Raw genomic sequence first — 21,198 nt, 5'->3', positions numbered from 1 at the left:
GGAACTTACCCCTCCAGGGATCCAACCCATGCCCCCTGCAGTAGAAGCAATCAGTCTTAACCACTGGACTGGGATGGAAATCCCAGCTCTATTGTTGAAGCCCTCCTCTGTGCTACTTTGCTAAGGCAGCCTAGGAAACGAATTCACACATTATGCCCTGATTATTAGCACATGCCTGACACTGAATCCTTTTGAAAATCATTTATTTATTTATTTTTGACTACTTGGGTCTTCATTCCTGCTCGGGGGTTTTCTCTAGTTGCAGCAAGCAGGGGCTAGTCTCTAGTTGTGGTTCGCAGGCTTCCTTCCTTGTGGTGGCTGCTCTTGCTGTGGAGCTCGGGCCCTGCAAGCTCAGGAGCTGTGGGTCACGGGCTTAGTTTCCCAGCCACATGTGGAACTGTCCCAGATTAGGGACTGAACCTGTGTCCCCTGCATTGGCAGGCAGATTCTTAACCACTGGACCACCGGGAAAGTCGGGGATCACTTTTTCTGATGCCTTTTTCATCCTTGATCTGGTCAAGGAATTGCAGCGTGGGGCAGCAAGTTCTGACCTCTTTCTTCACCCTGTTTCCTGTTTTCAGCCGTGCTATGAACAGCTGAACCCTATTAAGCATCTCTATGACTAGGCTGGAAGCTGTCAGAGCAATAGAATTGTCTTTCTTGGGGCCTTGGTTCCCTGTGGGACTGATGAGAGGCAGAGGGAGAGGCTGGAAATGGTTTGGGTTTAGCTCAGCATTTCCCACTCAGCCTCTGTATCCCTTCCTATTACTTGCTCCAAATCGCTTTTTTACTTTTTTTTAATCAAAAAGTGCATTATTAAAAAATGTATTATTATTCCTAATGGAAATATAGTAGATTTACAATGATGTGTCAGTTTCAGATGCACAGCAAAGTAACTCAGCTATGCAAGCAAGTATGTGAGATCTTAGTTCTCCAACCAGGGATCAAACCTGCACCCTCAGCACTGGAAACATGGGATTCAAACCACTGGACTGTCAGATTTTTCTTTTTCTCTCGGTCAAATACGATGCTTTAAGGATCACAATTTATGTCTAAGGAGGACTTTTGAAGAGTGTGTTGTGAGCTCTGAAGCCAGTCCCGAGAGGCATTCCAGAGATGTTTTCAGGGAGGAGCTGTTCAGTCAATGGGTCACTGTGGTCACATGGCCGGGCCCACACACCAGATGGCAGTTTTGGCTGACTATAAAGAAACTACCACATTATCTTGTACTCTGTGTTGTGACTATTAAAAAAAATAACAACTTGGGGGATTAGGGACTTTCTTGACCTCTATTTAGATTCTAGTAGCCAGCAGCAGCCCCACCCCAGGGGGAAGAACAAAAATGTCTCAGACATTCCCCTGGGGCTGTGCAATCACCTGGGAAGAGAAAGACCAATTCAGCCCCATGAAAGTGACAAAGCAATGGTCTTGTCCTGGCCATATTTCCTCTGGGCAATGTCTTACAATATCTTAGAGCCTAAAAGAAGCCCCAAATCAGCCTTTTGAAAACAGTTAAGTCATGGATGGGGTACATCAGGAGGGGGCCAGGGTGAAAATGCAGAGTCCTGGGCCCTGGAGGCAAATTCTGCAGGTCCTGGTAGAGCCCAGGGAGCTGTATTTCACAACCTCTCCACTTGGAAATTTAAAAAAGCATTTTCCCCAGCTCTATTAAGATGTAATTGACAAATAGAAACTGCATATATTTAAGGTGTACACCATGATGATTTGATGTATATAATACACCCACTGTAAAATGACTACCACCATCAAGCTAATGCATTCATCACCTCACTTGGTTCTCTTTTTCATTTTTTGGCCATACCACACAGCCTGAGGGATCTTAGTTCTTCAACCAGCAACTGAACCTGCACCCCCCTGCATTGGAAACACAGAGTTTCAACCACTGAACCACCAGGGATGTCCTTAGCTAGTATTTTTTGTATGTAGAGTAAGAATACTACCGTCCAACTACACGATTCAGTATTATCAGCTATAATCACCACGCTGTACATTAAATCCTCAGAACTTACTCATCTAACAACTGAAAGCTTAAATCCTTCAATCAAATTTGCCCCCAGCCCCAGGCAACCACCCTTCTACTCTCGGCTTCGGTGCGTTTGATTTTTTTAAATTTCACATGTAAATAAAACATGGTATTTATGTTTCCGTGTTTGGCTTATGTCATTTAGTATGATGTCCTCCAGGCATGTACTCCATGGTGTTGCAAATGGTAGGATTTCCTTCTTGATGGCTGAATAATATTTCCTGTGTGTATATGTGTCTGATGATTCCTTTCTTCTTTCTTTTTGGCTGCACTGAGTGGCATGTGGCATCTTACTTCCCTGACCAGGGATCAAACCCATGCCCCTTGCAGTGGAAGCACGGACTCCCATCCACTGAACTACCAGGGAAGGCCCTGTAGCACTTCTGCTTTATTCAACCATCCATTGACAAATGCTGAGGTTTTTTCCATATCTTGGCTACTATGAGTAATGCTGCAAAAGAACATGGGGTGCAGATATTTCTTCAAGAGTGATTTCATTTCCTTTGGATATATACCCAGAAGTGAGATTGCTGGATCATATGGTAGTTTTACATTTAATCCCATGAAGAGCCTCCACACTGTTTTCAATAATGGAAATTACTTCCTAACATTGTATTATATATTTGCTTTTATGGCTTGTCTCCCCTATTACCATGTAAGATCTCTAAGGGTAGAAACAAAATAGAGTATTCAATATGTATTTAGAGGTTTGAATTCTTTTTTAAATAAGCTTACTAAAGCAAAATTTAGAGGCCGCAAAATTTTCACCCATTTTAAGAACAGAAATCAATGTTTCCTTAGTAAACTTGCTGAGTAGTGCGGTTGCATCACTATCCACTTTTGAAATACTTACATCACTCCAAGAATCCTCATGCTTGGTTCCAATTAATCCCCATTCCTGCCTTCAGCCCTAGGTAATCACCAATCTATTTTCTGTCTCTATTGATCTGTCCTTATGGACCTTTAATAGAATTGGTCATACAATTTATATTATTTTGTGTCTGACTTCTTTCACTAAATAAGCATAATTATTTTGAGTTCCATCGTGTTAATATGTGTCAGCATTTTGTTCCTTTTTCTTGCTGAGTTACACTCCATCGAATGGATGAACCAAATTGTGTTGATCCATCTATCAGCTGATGGATCCAACTCATCAGCTGATGAGTTGTTTTCACTTTAGGAATATTACTAAAAATGCTGCTGTACATATGCACAGACAAGTCTCTGTGTGGACATATCTGTTCATTTCTCTTGGGCAGATACCTGGAGTCAAATTTCCAGGCCACATAGTAAGTTTAGGTTTGCTTTTCTGAGAAACTGCAAAACTGTTTTCCAAAGCGGTAGTGCCATTTTGCATTTGAGGTTGAGATTATGAACATACCATTTTACAGACGATGAAACCAGCGGAGACTTGTCAGGAGATGTGTGAAAGTCTACTTGGAGTGTCAAGTGTTGGAGTTGAGATTCAAACCTGTTTGTTTTTGTTTTTATCTTTAGAATATGCACTCTTAAAACAAACATCACAAATGCTGCTGACAATGAATCACACCTACCCACCTCCATTTGCCTTTCATGACAGATTTAACTATTCTCAGACAGGAGGCTTAGGGAAAGGCAGTAGATGTCGAATGTCTGAATTTGAGGAAGTACGTTTGCTTCGTAGATACATGAGAAAGATGTAGAGAGTGTGAGGATGGAGAGCTGGATTAGAAACCCTTCGAAGATGGCTAATGAAATGACAGGTCCAAGCAACTGTCCCTGGAGGATCAAATCATTAAGGAACAGTCAGAGAGTTTACAAAGGTAGGATTAGGTGGATGGCATGTGAACCTCTTGATCAGTTGTAGTCCTCAGATACGGAAAGAGAAAAGCAGAATCCTGTCCTCCTGGTGAGTGTCTCCAGCACCACCTAGAACGAATTAATAGCTTTCGTTTCTTGAATTTGACTGGTGACAAAGGAACATGTTAAGTGACATAAGGGGATGCCATAAGCCAATATCAAACTGGGAAACTGCAGGGCAAACAGCCTGGCTTTTTTTTTTTTTTTTTTTGCCTGACCATACAGCATCTGGGATCTCAGCACCCCAACCAGGGATTGAACCCCTTGCGCCTGCAGTGGAAGCTCTGAGTCCCTTCGTGGCCCCAAACCCCAGTACTCACGGAGCATGTTCACGACCACTTCACGGGTGATTCACCACGAGCGCTGGTGGCCTGACACAGGTAGGTGCCCGCCACCTCCCGCTTGACAGGCCTCAGGTCCCCGATGGGCAGCGAAGCCCTGTCCCCTTTCCGGCTACAGTTCAGCTTGGGGATTGGGTTCCCCTGGGCTGCACACTTCAGGGTCTGCTCCAAGCCTTCCTGCCACGACCAGTTTCCCAGGCAAACCCGCTGGTCTAGTCGGGGGCCTTCTGAAGAAACACAGCAAATGGGGAGTGGGGGGGAATAGGGCAGATCAGGGATCTGGACACCACTCACCTTCTGGGTCTATGTGTAAGAAGACTTAGGTGGGAATTTGGGTAACGGCCTCACCAGGGTGGGGGAGGGGTGCTTGGAGGGCAGGAGCTCTTAGGGTCTTGGAGCTTAGGGGTCACTGTCCAGCGGCCTCACTCACACAGGACACGGAGCTCCAGGGTCTGGTGTTTCTGGACCACCAGCCCAGCCACCTCCAGTTCAGCAGAGCAGGAAGAACTGCGCCCATTGTCCTCGGCACTGGCGTTGAGCTGCAACTGGGCCCTCGGGCCCAGAGGGCCAGCCGGGTCTCCGTTCAGCGTCACCACAGTTGCAGCACTGGCCTCGCACTCCACGGTCACCGTAGTCCATTCTGAGACCTCGGGTGGGCTCAGCGTCTGGGAGAGAGCCAGGACGCCTGGAGGTCGGGCACACACACAGTGGGCCCCGCCCCTGGCGTTAACCCCGCCCCAGCGTTATCCCGACCCCCTCGTAAGGCTCACTTGGGTTTCTACTTAGTGTAGATGATCACGCTCTCTCCCGTCTTCCGGATCTCGTTTCCCAGACTCACTGAACACTTCAAGGACGTGGTGCCCTCTTCCTCCTCGTTTCCCTCGATCCAGGCCTCGGCCAAGACAGAGTCACCATTGTACATGATATTGGATTCCAGTTTCTGGTCCCCCAGTACCAGGTAGACCTCAGCGTCCCAGGCTGGGAATAGTTCATCCAGCGTGCACTTCACCGGCCACCGTGAGCCTACTTCCAAAACCGGGGGGCCTCAAGGTGCGGGTCGGTCGATGGCAGGACAGAGCCGGTGTAGACAGAGAGGAGACAGACAGACATCCTAAAACCCTCTCAAGGGCCATTTCCATCCCCCCGCCAGGAACGCCCTCTTCCAGGGAAACTGGCTGAGTCACTCTTCTCAGGACACACATACCACTTGCCTTGGGTCACAGCCTTCTCAGATTATCCTGCAGTGCAGGCACCCCACCCAAAACATTCCACCCCAGTGGCCAAGAAGATGCTCTTCCCAGAAGCCTTTGCAATCAAGGTCATCACTTTCTCAGCAGCCCTATGGCCAGGGGCCTCTCCTTCCCAGGGACCCCGCATCCCAAGTAAGAAATCCCCCTCATCCCATCTTCTCTGCTGGCTCCCCAGTGCCTCACCATAGGTCTGGAGCTTCCTGGAGGCCGAGGTGTTCTGGAAGAGTTCCAGCCCTTGTGACCGCAGGTCCAGTTCTGAGCGGCAAGAGAAATTGGTGCCATGGTCCTCTCTTCTCGGCTGCACCGTGAACAAAGGGGAACCTCGGCGGGCTCCCCCTTTCCCACTGGCTGCCGGCCCAGCTCCTCCTCCCCTCGGAGCAGCACCACGGACGGAGAGGTGGTCCCGGGGGGCCCCACCAGACACCAGGCAGCTTAGGTTGAGTTCTTCACCCACAGGCTGCCAGAGGGGCAGGGGAGCCAGCTCCACGCGCTCCGGGATCCCTGCAGGTGGAAGGGGTGTTGTGTGAACAGGACAGGCTGGCTGCCTGCCCACAGTGGGTGTGTTGGGGCCCTGGACACACCTGCTCCAGGAACCTCACCATTTTCTCCCCAGAACACTCCCCAAACCACCTAAGCCAGATCGGAATGTTAAGAGCTTCAGGATAACCTGGTGAGACCTCCCCAAGTGGTTGTGAAGGAGGCAAAACAATTCTTTATTCACTGCAGCATCTGAGAGTCACAAGTGGGAAAGGAAGTTCAAAATCTATTGCCAGGAGTCCCAGCAATACATTACACTTTAACTGCCCAGTCTCTAGACTCTGCTGTAAAATAAAAAGAGGAAGTTCTTCCTTCCCTTTGTGGCCTTATTTTTCTCCACGGCAACTCTCACCTCTGACATACAAGATCATCGACTGAGTTCATTGGTTTCTCTACTCTTTCCAGCACGGAATATCAGCCCAGGAGGGCAGGGATGTTTGTCTGTTTTGTCCCCAGATGTACGGTTGGTACCCAGGAGGTGTTCTGTGTTTCTAGAAAGAATGAAATAGAGCCACCCACACTGATTCGAGGCCTTTCAGGAGTTTCCTTTTAAGGGTTCCTGAATGAACTGTGTGATCCCCTGAAATGTCAAACATATCAGAACAGACACTCAAAATGAAGCCCTGAGTGTCCCCTGAAGCCACCATCTGTGGGTGGGGTATCCACAGGCCGGGGTCTCCATTCTTCATGAGGTAATAGAACTCCAGCCTGGATCTTCCTGCCAGTGGAAATTGCCAACAGAGCCCCAGTGAACTGTGGCTTAGCACTGAGACACTCCCCAGACTTCCCAGGGAGGGGTCTTGAGGCCTCCTACTTCTACTCCCTTCTCAAGAGGCCCTGAAGTGTCACTTAAACAGCAGCAGTGTTGGTTTTCAGACCTGAGTTCACCTTCTCCCCAGGTTGCCAGCATCAAAAAAAAAGAAAAGAGCAGTGATCTTAAAATGTCAGGAGGCTGGAGTTGATTCCTAGCTTTTCTGCTTCCTTGCTTTGGCCAGTGAGGGAGTAACTTTGCCACCGGAATAATCCCTGCCCTTGGGGTTAGGGAGAGGAAGCCTGAGTTTTCTAAGCTATAAACTGGGTCTAATGAGAGTAGGGCTCTTGTTATTATCATTATTAATTTACTTTTAAATATTTATTACCTTATGTGTGTGGGATCTCACTGCAGCATGCCAGATCTTTCCTTGAAGCAAGAAGACTCTTCCCTGCGGCAAACCATACTTCTCTCTAGTTATGGTGGGCGGGATCCAGGGTGCTCAGTAGATGTGGTGCTTGGACTTAGTTGCCCTTTGGCATGTGGAATCATAGTTTCCCAGCCAGGGACGGGAACTTCTGCATTGGAAGGTAGATTCTTAACTGCTGTACCACCAGGGAAGGCTCATACTGTTTTTTTTCAGATTATTTTTTTTTCAGACTATTATTAATCCACTTCAGAAGTTAAGAGGTTGACTGTAAACTGGAATGATGTTACTTTTTAAGGTGAGGAATGTGTGTGCACGCTCAGTCGTGTCTGATTCTTTACGACCCCATGAACTGTAGCCCACCAGGCTCCTCTGTCCATGGGATTTTCCAGGTAAGAATCCTGGAGTGGGTTGCCATTTCCTTCTCCAAGGTGAGAACTACATTCTTGAAAAAAAAATTTTTTTTAATTTATTTATATGGCTGTGCTGGGTCTTCATTGCACACACAGGATCTTCTAATTGTAGCATGTGGGGTCTAGTTCCCTGATCAGGGATGGAACCTGGCCCCCTGGGAGTATGGAGTCTTAGCCACTGGGCCACCAGGAAGTCCCTGCTACTCCCTTCTTGTACATACCACCACCCACGACATGTGTGACCTGGATTGGGTCCACAGCTAGCTGCTCCCTGGCTTCCTGTAAGGTCAGCCTCCTCCTCTAGATGCCTGCCTGCTCACACACTCTCCATGGCTCCTTATCACCGGAAGGAGGTCCCAGTTTCTCAGTGTGGTATTCGAAGTCCTGCCAAACTCAGCTCCAGTGACATCAATCCATTGATATTCAGTCCCTCTAACCTCCTCAGTCCCACGTCAGCTTGTTTCCCCACTCCAAACTTTTGGCCAGGCTGTTCCTTCTGTCTACCCTTTAAAAAAAATTATTCTTTTATTTTTGGCTCTGCTGAGTCTTCTTGCCGTGCGAGCTTTTCTATTATTGAGGTGAACCGGGGTACGTTCTAGCTGTGTTGTGCAGGCTTGTTATTGGGGTGGCTTCTCTGATGGGGATTCTGGGCTCTAAGGCTAGCAGGCTTCAGTGTTGTGGCCCGCGGGTTTAGTTGCTCTGCACCATGTGGGATCTTCTCGGATCAGGGATTGAACCTGTGTCTCCTGCACTGACAGGCAGATTCTTTACCATTGAACCACCAGGGAAGCCCTGTTCCTTCTGTCTAGCATGCTTGTCTTTACCAACTCCTGTGCGTGCTTCCGGTTAGGGGCCTCTCCTGCAAAAATTACAACTCTTTCTAGAGAAATTTCAGCCACCCAGAGATGCTTCTTCATCTAAATACTGGCAGTGGGGTAGGACCAAGCTACAGTCTCTCCTAGGTGACCCTTTGCTAGTGGGTGAAACTGTGTGATCCATTTCACAGAGGTGAAAACTAAGGCAAAGTCTGGTACCCAAAGAGGGAGAAATTTAGCAGAACCGGGACTCAGACCTGGAGGGTGGTGCTTTCAATCTCAGGCTGAGATGCAGAGGGTCCTACGAGGAGGTTTCCAGGGGGTTTTTCAGAGGCCACTGAGATTGTCTGGGGACTTTGCTCACTTGGCCAGCAGCTGTTCAAACATTCCCGAAACCAGAAACAAAGCCACTGTTTGCCCCAAAGCTTCTTTTACTCAGGCACTGTCCTGAGTAAAGGTGAATGTCCCTCAGGCCTCATTGCATCATTAGACCTTTCCAAGGGGGTCAAGTGAAAATCAATCAGGAAGCCATATGTTCCCCCTCACTCCCCCACATGAGGATCACTCCAGCACATGGACTTAGTTGCTCACAGGCGTGTCTTGGTTCCCCCACCAGGGATTGAACTTGTGTTCCTTCCACTGCAAGGCAGGTTCATAACCACTGGATCACCAGGGAAATCCCTCTTTCTTCCTTTTTCATTTTCTCTTGGTTTGAATTTCGTGTATCTATTTATCGCTTATGTCATGCTAACTCACTGTCACACTTCAAACGTCCAAAGGAAATAAAAGGCACATGGAGAAAATGCATCCTCTGCCCTCTCCTGGAGCACCCCCCCAACCCCGATTTCTCTTGTCACAGCCAGCTACTTTTGCTGTGTTTCTGTCCAGAGCTCTTTAACGCAGAAACACAACCTCTCTCTCCCCGCCCCCATGTCTCCCTAACACCGTGGTACCTTGACAGTCATTCTGGGCAGACGTTACTTCTTTTGAATTTGACAATACCTCAAATTTTCTGTCTCATTCTTTTACACAGTTGAATACCATTCCATGGGATGACTGAACCATTGTTTCTTTCCTCAACCCCCTATATTTTTTCTAAAGATTTTTTTTAATTTGGACCATTTTTAAGCTCTTATTGAATATGTTACAATATTGTCTCTGTTTTATGTTTTGTTTTTTTGGCTGTGTGGCATGTGGGATCCCAGTTCCGGACCAGACATCAGACCCACACCCCCTGCACCAGAAGGTGAAGTCTTAAGCACTGGACCACCAGGGAAGTCTCCCCAGTTCCCTACATTTGAGTGACTTGCAAACTATTTCCCTTCCAGATCAAGCCACAGTGAATAACCCCCTACCTGCTTCAGTTCCCTCCTGAGTGGGAACACCTATAGGCCCAATTTCTAGAAGTGGGATTTCTATGTCAAAGGACCCACACATGTGACATTTTGGGGACTGATGTCTGCTTCCCCACCAGAAGTTGTGACTCTTGGTATCCCCACTCTGTCAGCAATGTCCACAGACTGTCTGTTTCCCCACACTCTTGCCAGACCAGTTGTTACCAGTTTTTTGGATTGTTGACAATGTTTGAAAAACAAAAAATCTCAGGGCTAATTTTAACTCACATCTTTTACTTATTTATCTATTTCTTGGTCTCAAGGCTTGTAGGGACCCTGACCGGGTACCCGGGTACTGAACCCAAGCAACATCAGTGCCTCTACACTACCAGGAAACACACGGCAGTGTTTTTTTTTTAAAAAAAGAGTCAGATCTAGGACCATCTCACCTTATTAAAGAGGCCTAGACAGACAGCATTCTGGAACATTCTGAATCCCTGTCCATATTCGAAGGGCACCCCAAGGAAGTTCAAGGAGGGAGTCCGGATGACATCAGATTTCCAAAATGGGCCTCCTGCCCCTCAATGAGACCCTGCCTCCGCTCACCAAGTTACAAAGGCTTTCCAACCTGCTGGGACTCCCCTGCCCGCCTCCCCCACCCAGTCTGCCTAGCCCAGGCCCTGGACCCAGCCACTCACAGTATACGCTGAGGATCATCGAAGCTACTGTCTGTTCGTTGCGACAGTGTGAGTAGCACAACAGGTTGATGTCTTCTTGCACATCACTCCGTTCAAAAACCTTCCAGTTGTTCCCATGGCCCACTACCTTCTTGGTTAATTCAGTCTCTAGGGCAAACATTGCCTTTTGGTCACAGGAGATACTGCAGTTCACCCTCAGGGAGCCTCCATGGGGTATGATGGCTTTTGAAGGATGTAGTGATGTTCTGGCACCTCCAGGCCCTGGAATCAAAAGCAGAGGGAGGGGTCAGGCATGACAGCTGGGGCTCATCAATATTACTGCATCCAGCCCATGCTGGGAACACAGCACTGAACAAGACAAAACTCTGCCTTCAGTGTGGGAGACAGAAAAAGTCATGAGTAAACAACATAATTAACAACTGATGCTGACAAGGGCTTTGGGAAAGATGAAACAGGATGGGAGAACAGACAGTGCCTTGGTGACCGGGGAATGTGTGAGCAGAGATCAGGATGCAGAGCAGGGGCGGGCCATTCCAGAGAAAAGGGAAATGACCTCCAGGAAAAACAAGTGCAGAGGTCCTGAGGCAGGGTGGCTGGAGCAGAGTAAGGAGATAAGTTGGGGAAAAATGAAGTCAGGAGGATCAAGTAAGCAGTGTCAAGCCATGCCAGGGATGTGGTCTTCATTCTGAGGACCTTGAGTGGCCATGGAGGATGTTAGCAAAAGAGAGGTGTGAAGTCAGTGTCTGTTTCCCTCCCAAGAGGTCAAGAGTGAAGAAGTTCCAATCAGGCTGGTCCCCACTCCCTTGGACAAGTGGTTTCCCCTCTCTGGCCCTCACTTTCCCCTATCTGTAGTGCACGAATACAGTCACAGGTCAGGTAGCCAGTGGCTGCAGGAAAGAAGGAGGGGGTCTGTTCTGAAAAGCTCCCTCAGACCATGGTGCTTTCAAACTGAAAAAATATCTGTGTGAGCCCACCCATCCTAACTCTGCCACCGTCCGCCCTGGGCCCCCCTCAAAATGATCTCTGTCTTCAGCTTTGGGTCTACTCCATCTAGAATGAAGTGTGTGGAAACAGCAGCTCTCTGAGTTCTCCAAGGGTGATTCTGGGATCCTTCCCATTTCAGAGGGAAATGGTGAGACCTGAAGGGAGGCTGGGGCTTCCCTGGTGGCTCAGATGGTAAAGAATCCACCTTCCAAAGCAGGAGATGTGGGTTGGATCCCGTGGTCAGGAAGATCCTTCGGAATAGGCAATGGCAACCTGCTCCAATATTCTTGCCTGGCAACTCCATGAACAAGAGCCCCATGCAAAAGGGGAGGTTACTCAGCTAGAAAGGGGTAGAATCCAGATTGGAATCCCAATTAGAACTCTTTGTTGAGCTGGTGTGGATGTTTCAGTCTCTTATTTTCTGACAGTGACCACCATCTGAGACCAGCTGTCCCCCTTCTCTCCTTCCTCCTGACTGAGCATGCGGAAGGGCGGCTGGGGCATCCTACTTCTCAACCTCTGCTCCCTGGGCAAGTCAGCCCTGGAATCCCCGTGAGCAGAGTCCAGGACTTCCCCCGGGGGCACCGGGTGAGGAACAGAATGTGCATGGCGGGGTGGTGGGGTGGGGACCCCAGTCTACCTAAGCTTGGGGTGGCTTCCTCACAGTCAGACCACCTCCTGGGCCAGGACCCAACCGCTGAGAGGCGGCAGCTACTAACTTCACTTTACAGCGGGAAATCCGCGGTCCGAGAGCGCACAGTCGGGCCATGAAGGGTCTGGATGGGAACCCACGGCTGTTGACTTTCAATCTAACCCCAACTTTCCAGAAACAGCGACCTGAGTACGAATGGCCTTATTCCCAGCCGGTCGCGGGCTGGTCCTCCCACGGCTTCAGGACGCACCCCGCATCCTGACTCGACGGCAGCCCCCGCCCCTAACTCACCCGGCAGCAGAGTCCTGAGCACCGCCAGGAGCGCAAGCCGCGCGGAGGAGCTGGCTGGTGCCAAGGAGCGCGGCCAAGACTGGCGCCAGGGCGCCAAGGGTCCTTTTATACCGCGGGCCGAGGGGACGGAGAGGGCGGTGCGCCGGGGAAACATTGCGCTTTCCCCTCCCGAATCCGAACCTGAACCCGGAATTTCCGAATTGAAATCCTGAGGGCTGCCTAGCGGCAGCGGCCGTAAAACAAACGACAGGACTACTCCCGGCCTTAGGGGGCCCGTCCCTGAGCTGACCTGGCCTTCATTGTGCGTTTACACTGCGCTAAGGGCTTTATAAAGCCTTTGTCTGTGTAGCTCACCACAAACCGTGGAAAATTCTTCAAGAGAAGGGAATTCCAGACCACCTTACCTGCCTCCTGCGAAACCTGTATGCAGGTCAAGAAGCAACAGTTAGAACCAGAGGTGGAACAACTGACTGGTTCCAAATTGGGAAAGGAGTCTGTCAAGGATGTATATTGTCACCCTACTTATTTAACTTTGATATGCAGAGTACATCATGCGAAATGCCTGACTGGATGAAGCACAAGCTGGAATCAAGATAGCAGGGAGAAATAGCAATAACCTCAGATATGCAGATGACACCACCCTTATGGCAGAAAGCAAAGAGGAACTGATGAAGGTGATGAAGGTGAAAGAGGAGAGTGAAAAAGTTGGCTTAGAACTCAATATTCAAAAAATGAAGATCATGGCATCTGGTCCCATCACTTCATGGCAAATAGATGGGGAAATGATGGAAACAGTGACAGGCTTTATTTTCTTGGGCTCCAAAATCACTGTGGACTGTGACTGTACCCATGAAATTAAGAAATGCTTGCTCCTTGGAAGAAAAGCCATGACAAACCTAGACAGCTTACTAAAAAGCAGAGACATTACTTTGCCTACAAAGGTTGGTATAGTCAAAGCTATGGTTTTTCCAGTAGTCATGTATAGATGTGAGAACTGGATAATAAAAAATGCTGAGTGCCAGAGAATTGATGCCTTTGAACTGTGGTGCTGGAGAAGACTCTTTAGACTCCCTTGGGCCGCAAGGAGATCAAACCAGTCAATCCTAAAGGAAATCAGTCTTGAATATTCATTGGAAGGACTGATGCTGAAGCTGAAGTTTGGCACCTGATGCAAAGAGCCAACTCATTGTAAAAGACCCTGATGCTGGGAAAGATTAAAGGCAGAACGAGAAGGGTTCAACAGAGGATGAGACGGTTGGATGGCATCACCATCTCAATGGACATGAGTTTGAGCAAGTTCTGGGAGATGGTGAAGGATAGGGAAGCCTGGAGTGCTGCAGTCCATGCAGTCTCAAAAAGTAGGACACAGCTGAGCAACTGAACAACAAGAAGAAGCAGGGAAGATCCAGCACAGCCAAAAATAAACAAGTAAATTTTTTTTTTTTTTTAAAAAGAGCCTACTGTGAACCAGGTGCTGGGGACACAGTAATGAACAAAATAGACCAAATTTCCTGCTATCATGCAGAGATCATCTATTAATAGTAGGAGCAACAGAAACAAAATTCAATATGTAAAGGTGGTCCATTGGCTAAGATTCTGCTGTCCAAATGCTGGGGCCCGGGTTCCATCCCTGGTCAGGGAACTAGATCCCACGTGGCATAACTGAGTTCTAATGCCACAACTAAAGATTCCCCAAGTGGACGCAGAAGATGGAGGGTCACCCAAGTGGCAACTAAGACTCGACACAGCTAAATAAATACATAAATATTAAAATACATATATATAGGGAGATGTAGCTTGTGCTTAGTTCTAAGAGAAAAATAAAGCAGGGAAGGGAATAGGAAATGTCAGGATTCCCAAAGCAATAAATAGAGTAACGTGGGAAAGACTGAGAAGGTGACACTGATCAAGAAACGGAGGGAGGTGAGGAGGGAGTCCTAAAGATATCAGGGAAGGAATGTACCAGGCAGAGCTCACTGGATGTGCAAAGGCCCTGAGGTAGGAACTGCCTTAAAGAACAGCCAGGAGGCTGGTGTGGCTGGAGTGCAGTGAGGAAGGGAGGGAGTTAGGGGAGAGGAAGGCATGGAGGGGATGGTGTAGAGCAAGGGCTGGGGAGAACTTTGGCTTTTCCTCTGAGTGAACTGAGACCCATGGAGGGTTCTGAGCAAAGGGGAGACACCCCTGACTTGGGAGTTTACAGGTACCCTCTTGAGACAGCAGGAGCTACAGTCAGAGGTGGGGTGGGTGGAGGACTGGGTGGAATCAGGAAACTGGGAGCAGTGATGGTGCCTAGAGTGGGCAGTGAGGACCAGAGATGTGGTTCAATCTGGAGTTCATTTTGGCAGCAGAGCACCTTGCACTTAATGCATGGTGGAGTCAAGGTTAGCTCCTTGGTCCTGCTCTGATGTCCTAAGGGGGTGAAGGGCCATTTCCTGAGACGGAAAATGGGATGATAATGGGGGATAGTTTGGCAGAAAAATTTGTGCCCCCAGTCTACACGCTCTTTGTGCTTTCTTGAAAGAAAGGGGAGCAGATGCTCACCCATCCCCTTTCCGCAGTCACCAGGAAGAGCAGGCTTCCTCCAGGGTGTCAGGCAGTCTCAGGAAGGTAGGAACGCTCCCACTGCAGACCCGAGGCTGTGCACCAGGGCAGAAGTACCCAAACCCCACTCCAGGGCTCTTTACCTGCTTGGAACTCAGCCTCTGCTCTGGTGTGACCACCTTGCAGTTCCCTTGACCTGGAATGCCCTTCCTCTCATCCCTGATGGGGCCAACCTTTTCTTGTGGCCTCAGCCTCCTCTTAACAAGCTTTCCTGAGGATTTGCCTAGTGGTACAGTGGATCAGAATCTGCCTGTCAATGCAGGGGACACTGGTTCCTTCCCTGGTCCAGGAAGAGCCCACATGCCTCAGAGCATTTAAGCCCATGCCCCACAACTACTGAGCCCGAGTGCTGCAACTATTGAAGGCTTCGCACCTAGAGCCTCTGCTCCACAAGAGGAACTACTTCAATGAGAAGCTGGCTTTGCACAACTAGAAAAAAGCCCGTGCAGTAATGAAGACCCAGCGCAACCATAAATAAATACATACATACATAAACATTTAAAATAAAAAAAAACTTTCCCAGTACGCCCTTACTCGCTGGCCCCTTCCATCCTGGGCCACACCCTAATCATTCCCTGTCACTTGCTCTAGTGATTTCATTTTCTTTTTCTTCTTTCTTTCAGTCGCTCAGTCGTGTCCGACTCTTTGCGACCTCATGAATCACAGCACACCAGACCTCCCTGTCCATCACCAACTCCCGGAGTGTACCCAAACTCATGCCCATCGAGTCGGTGATGCCATCTAGTCATCTCATCCTCTCTCCTCCCCTCCTCCTCCTGCCCCTAATCCCTCCCAGCATCAGGGTCTTTTCCAATGAGTCAACTCTTCACATCAGGTGGCCAAAGTACTGGAGTTTCAGCTTCAGCATCAGTCCTTCCAATGAACACCCAGGACTGATCTCCTTTAGGATGGACTGGTTGGATCTCCTTGCAGTCCAAGGGACTCTCAAGAGTCTTCTCCAACACCACAGTTCAAAAGCATCAATTTTTCGGCGCTCAGCTTTCTTCACAGTCCAACTCTCACATCCATACATGACCACTGGAAAAACCATAGCCTTGACCAGACAGACCTTTGTTGGCAAAGTAATGTCCCTGCTTTTTAATATGCTATCTAGGTTGGTCATAACTTTCCTTCCAAGGAGTAAGCGTCTTTTAATTTCATGGTGAAACTCATTCACTGGTTGAAATTCTTTTGACTGACTTGATTATATCACCTCCATTTGCGTGAGTGCCAGAAGGCCAGGGAACCTCTCAGCCTCAGCACCTGAATCAGTGTTCAGTCATTAGAGGCAGATGGTCAACAGTATTGGTTGAATGAATGAACTTCATTTATTCTCCACATTCCGTACATGCTGTTCTTCCAACCCAGGATTCCTTTCCCACTGCTTTTATGAAAGGTACTAGAGGATTTCACCCCCAGGTTGTAACAGGGCTAGGAACACAAGGTCCAGACATCTTTTTACTTTTTTGGCTCCCAGGCTCTTTGTATTAGCGAGCAGGCTTAGTAGTTGCCACACTTGGGCTTAATTGCCCTGTGCCAAGTTCCCTGACCAGGGATCAAACCTGCAACTCCTTCATTGGACAGTGGATTCTTAACCACTGGACCACCAGGAAAGTCCTCTTTCTTTCTTTTTTTTTTTTAAAGCTGCAAGTTTGCAAGAACTCAGTTTCCTAACCTGGGATTGAACCCGGCCCCCGAAATGAAGGTGCCAAGTCCCAAACACTGGATCACCAGGGAATTCTCAGCTATCTTTTCAAAAGAACAGCTTTGTTTCCTTCAGATAAATATCCAGGAGTGGAATGGCTGGAGTACACATTAGTTCTATTTTAATGAAATAGAGTTGACTTATAATGTTTTGGATAGTTCTATTTTTAATTTTCTGAGGAACCTCCATACTGTTCAGGCCCTAGTCTGAGTAACATTCCATTGCAAGGCCAAATCAGGTTTTGTCTTTCATTCATGGATAGACTTTGGTAGTTTCCACCTTTTGGCTATTCTGAATCATGGTGCTATCTGCATTCCTGTACAAGTGTTTGTATGAACATCTTTTCATTTCTTCTGAGTGTCTACCTTGGAGTGGACATGTTGAGTCACATGGTAATTTTGTGCTGAACATTTTGAGGAACTGTGAGACTGTTTTCCCTGGCAGCTGTACCATTTTACATTCCCACCAGCAACAAACAAAGATTCCAGGGTTCCAATTTCTCCGCATCATTGCCAACATATATTTTGTTTTATTTTTATGGTGATTGTCATCCTAATGGGTGTGTATTAGTGGCTCAGTCGTGCCCGACTCTTTGCGACCCCATGGACAGTAGCCTGCACCAAGCTCCTCCGTCCATGGGATTTTCCAGGCAAGAATACTGGAGTGGGTTGCTGTTTCCTTCTCCAGGGAATCTTCCTGACCCAGGGATCGAACCCAGGTCTCCTGCATGGTAGACAGACACTTTACCATCTGAGCCAACATGGAAGTCCTATTAGTGGCTCAGTCGTGTCCAACTATGTGACCCAAAGGACTGTAGCCTCCAAGGCTCCTCAGTCCATGGAATTCTCCAGGCAAGAATACTGGAGTGGGTAGCCATTCCCTTCCCTAGGGGATCTTCCTAATGCAGGGACTGAACCCAGGTCTCCTGCATTGCAGAGAGATTCTTCACTGTCAGTGCCACCAGAGTGGGAAGTGGTATCTCACTGTGGTTCCCCAGTCCTTCTGACGTGTCCAGGGGTGAGCCCAAAACAGAGCTGTGGTGTGCGGCTGTGACGTGCAGGGACCAGCAAGTGCTGAGGGGATGGGGCCAAAGGGCAACAGACACCAGCTGTGACCTCGAGCAAGCCATGTCCCCTGATAGCTTGATGGCCTCAGCTGCAGAAAGGGCTGGTAACGCATCCTGCAGAGGGTGGGAGTGAGATTTCAGTAAGACCAGTAGGGACTGCTGTGGTGGTCCAGTGATTAAGAATCCACCTTCCAATGCAGGGGATACAGGTTCTATCCCTGGTCCAGGAAGATTCCACATGCCTTGGGGCAACTAGCTGGTGCAACACAAATACTGAACTCATGCTCTAAAGCCCCTGCTCTGCAACAAAAGAAGCCACCGCAGTGAGCAGCCCGTGCATCACTACAGAAGTGTCCCCGCCCACCTTGCTGCAACTAGAGAAAGCCTGAAAGTACTAAAGACCCACACAGCCAAAACTAAACAACAAAAAAAAAAACTAAAAAAAAAAAAAAAAAGACCATTCATGGGACTTCCCTAGTGGTACAGTGGTTAAGAATCTGCCTTCCAATGCAGGGGACACAGGTTCAATCTTCACTCAGGGAACTAACATCCCACATGCCTCAGGGCAACTAAGCCCTTGAAACTACTGAGCTTGTGAAATTTAGAGCCCATACTCCACAGTAGGAGAAGCCCACTCGCCCCAACAAAGACCCGGCACAACCAAAAGAATGAATAAGTAAATAAATAGATAAATAAAATTCAAAAGACCATTCGTGCACTGGGAGGACAGATAGCTGCAAGTTGTCTGCTTCCTTATGACCCACCTCTGAGAAGCCCACCTCGAACTTCCTGGTCAGGACCACAGACTTCCTCCTTTTGCCCCACGATGAGTCCACTCTCATATCACAGTTCCTCATAACAGCCCCAGGGTGGAAAGCAAAATTACATGACATGTGGATGTTGATCGGAATAGAGCTCGGCTCCTCCATCCACTCAGTTCAGTTCAATTCAGTTTAGTCACTCAGTCATGTCCAACTCTTTGTGACCCCATGGACTGCAGCACGCCAGGCTTTCTTGTCCATTACCAACTCCCGGAGCTTACTCAAACTTATGTCCATCGAGTCAGTGATGCCATCCAACCATCTCATCCTCTGTCGTCCCCTTCTCCTCCTGCCTTCAATCTTTCCCAGCATCAGGGTCTTTTCAAATGAGTCAGTTCTTCCCTGCAGGTGGCCAGAGTATTGGAGTTTCAGCTTCAGCGTCAGTCCTTCCAATGAATATTCAGGAGTGATCTCCTTTAGGATGGACTGGTTAGATCTCCTTGCAGTCCAAGGGACTCTCAAGAGTCTTCTCCAACACCACAGTTCGAAAGTGTCAATTCTTCGGCCCTCAGCTTTCTTTATAGTCCAACTCTCACATCCATACATGACTACTGGAGAAACCATAGCTCAGTGAAAGTTCATTCTGTGGCGGATTCTGCCCTGCTACTGGCTGTGAATCCTGCGCGGGACTCAGGTCCACATCAGCCTCGCGTTCAATTCTCTGAACTTGGTGTCAGATGGGAGCCCAAGTCAGGCTTCTCCCGGCCAGAGGCCCTGCTAGAGCAGAAGGGCCTGGTCCCCCAGCTGTTGACCCTCTGTCTGTCCCCCTTGCCCCCTCTCACCAGCCTTTGGGTCTCTCCTACCGAGGTGTAAAGAGGCATCGCAGAACAGCATCTCCTGGGCTGGCAGCTTCCCCTTCCTTAGGTTCCCCAGCAGTGTGCCCATGCTCTGAGCAGCGTTTTGCGGTTTCTTCTTTCCTGGGTATGTTGTTGCTAGATGGAGACATCTTTTCTTTCTTTCTTTCTTTTTTTTTTTTTGTGGCCCCATCCTGAACCATGGAACCTGCACTCCCTGCAGTGGAAGCACGGCGTCTTAACCACTGGCTCACCAGGAAGTCCTGAGATGGAGGCATCTTTTTTCTTAAATGTATTATTACTATTATTTGTCTGCTCTGGGTCTTCCCAGGTGACACTAGTAGTAAAGAACTCGCCTGTCAATGCAGGAGACGTAAGAGCCTGGCGTTTGATCCCTGGGTTGGGAAGATCCCCTGGAGGAGGGTACAGCAACCCACTCCAGTAGTTTACCTGAAGAATCCCATGGACAGAGGAGCCTGGTTGGGGTACAGTCCATAGGGTCACAAAGAGTCAGACATAACAGCATGCACACATCGCCGGGTGTTCGTTGCAGCATGTGGGATCTAGTTCCTTGACCAGGTTTCAAACCCACACCCGCTATCTTGAGAGAGCAGAGTCTTAGCCACTAGATCACCAAGGAAATCGGAGACGGAGGTATCTTTGGTGTGGGCTGTGGCTCTTTTCTCAGCTCTTGGGGTCCTCCTATCCTCTCATGTCTCCTTTTAGGCTTCCGTGTGTGGGTGTGTTACTCAGTCATGTCCAACGCTTTGCAACCCCATGGACTGAAGCCTGCCTCTGTCCATGGTATTCTCCAGGCAAGAATACTGGAGTGTGTATCCATTCCCTTCTCCAGGGGCTCTTCCCGACCCAGGGATGGACCCCAGGTCTCCTGCATTACAGGCAGATTCTTTACCATCTGGGCTACGAGGGAAGCCCAGTGGGCTTTCCATACTGACCATCAATAAGCAGACACCTTCACTACACCTCAGAGCCTCCTGCCTCTCGCCCTCTGCATCTCCTGGGGGTTAGTTCCCAGCCTATTAGTTTATTTGAGTTTTCTTAAGCCTGGTGCTCGCTTCGGCAGCATATATACTAAAATTGGAATGAGTTTTCTTAAGCCTGATCAGCCTTAGTTTGGGCGTTCTGCCTTCAAGGGTATTTTTCAAAGGTTGTGAAGACACTTTCCTCTCTGGGCTCTGGGTTAACCCATGTCGTAAGAGGGTGTGATAAGGTTGGTTTGTTTTTTGGCCACGCTGCGCAGCATGTGGGATCTTAGTTCCCTGACCAGGGGTTGAATCTAGTCTCCAGCAGTGTAAGTATGGAGTCCCAGACACTGGACCACCAGGGAAGTCCCCCTGTGATAGGCATTTTCATTTAAGAACAGCTCCCCTGAAGAAATGTCATCATATATCTGTATTTTCTTTTAATATTTTAATTGCAGAGAATTTCAAAATAGGCAACAGCAAAGAGGATATGTGGGGAAGCCATGTGTGCCTACTTCCACAGTCCTCATGGCCAGTCTCTCTCCATCCTTCCCCTTACTCCCTGTCATGGGTTCAACTACTTCTCTTCCAAGGGAGAGGGAGGAAAGTGCTGACCCCAGATTGTGATCTTATTTAGAAACAGTGTTTTTGCAGATGATCAAGTTCAGTTGAGGTCATTAGGATGGGCCCTAACTCAACTTGACCAGTGCTCTTATAAAAAGGGGAAATCTGAACACACACACACACACACACAGAGATAATACCATTTGAAGACGAGGACAGAGATCAGGGTGATGGATCAAGCCAAGAAATGCCAAGGATGCCAACAAACCTCCAGAAGCTAGGGGAGAG

General features: G+C 48.6%; 1 pseudogene; it reads right to left on the bottom strand.

Moving 5' to 3' along the window:
- Positions 1–3,518: 3,518 nt before the first annotated feature.
- LOC133062770 (intercellular adhesion molecule 1-like) lies at positions 3,519–19,390 on the bottom strand (annotated as a pseudogene).
- Positions 19,391–21,198: the final 1,808 nt, after the last annotated feature.

This window comes from Dama dama, chromosome 9 (assembly GCF_033118175.1).
Source record: "Dama dama isolate Ldn47 chromosome 9, ASM3311817v1, whole genome shotgun sequence".
NCBI classification, from domain to species: domain Eukaryota; kingdom Metazoa; phylum Chordata; class Mammalia; order Artiodactyla; family Cervidae; genus Dama; species Dama dama.
This window is presented reverse-complemented; position numbering and strand designations above follow the sequence as displayed.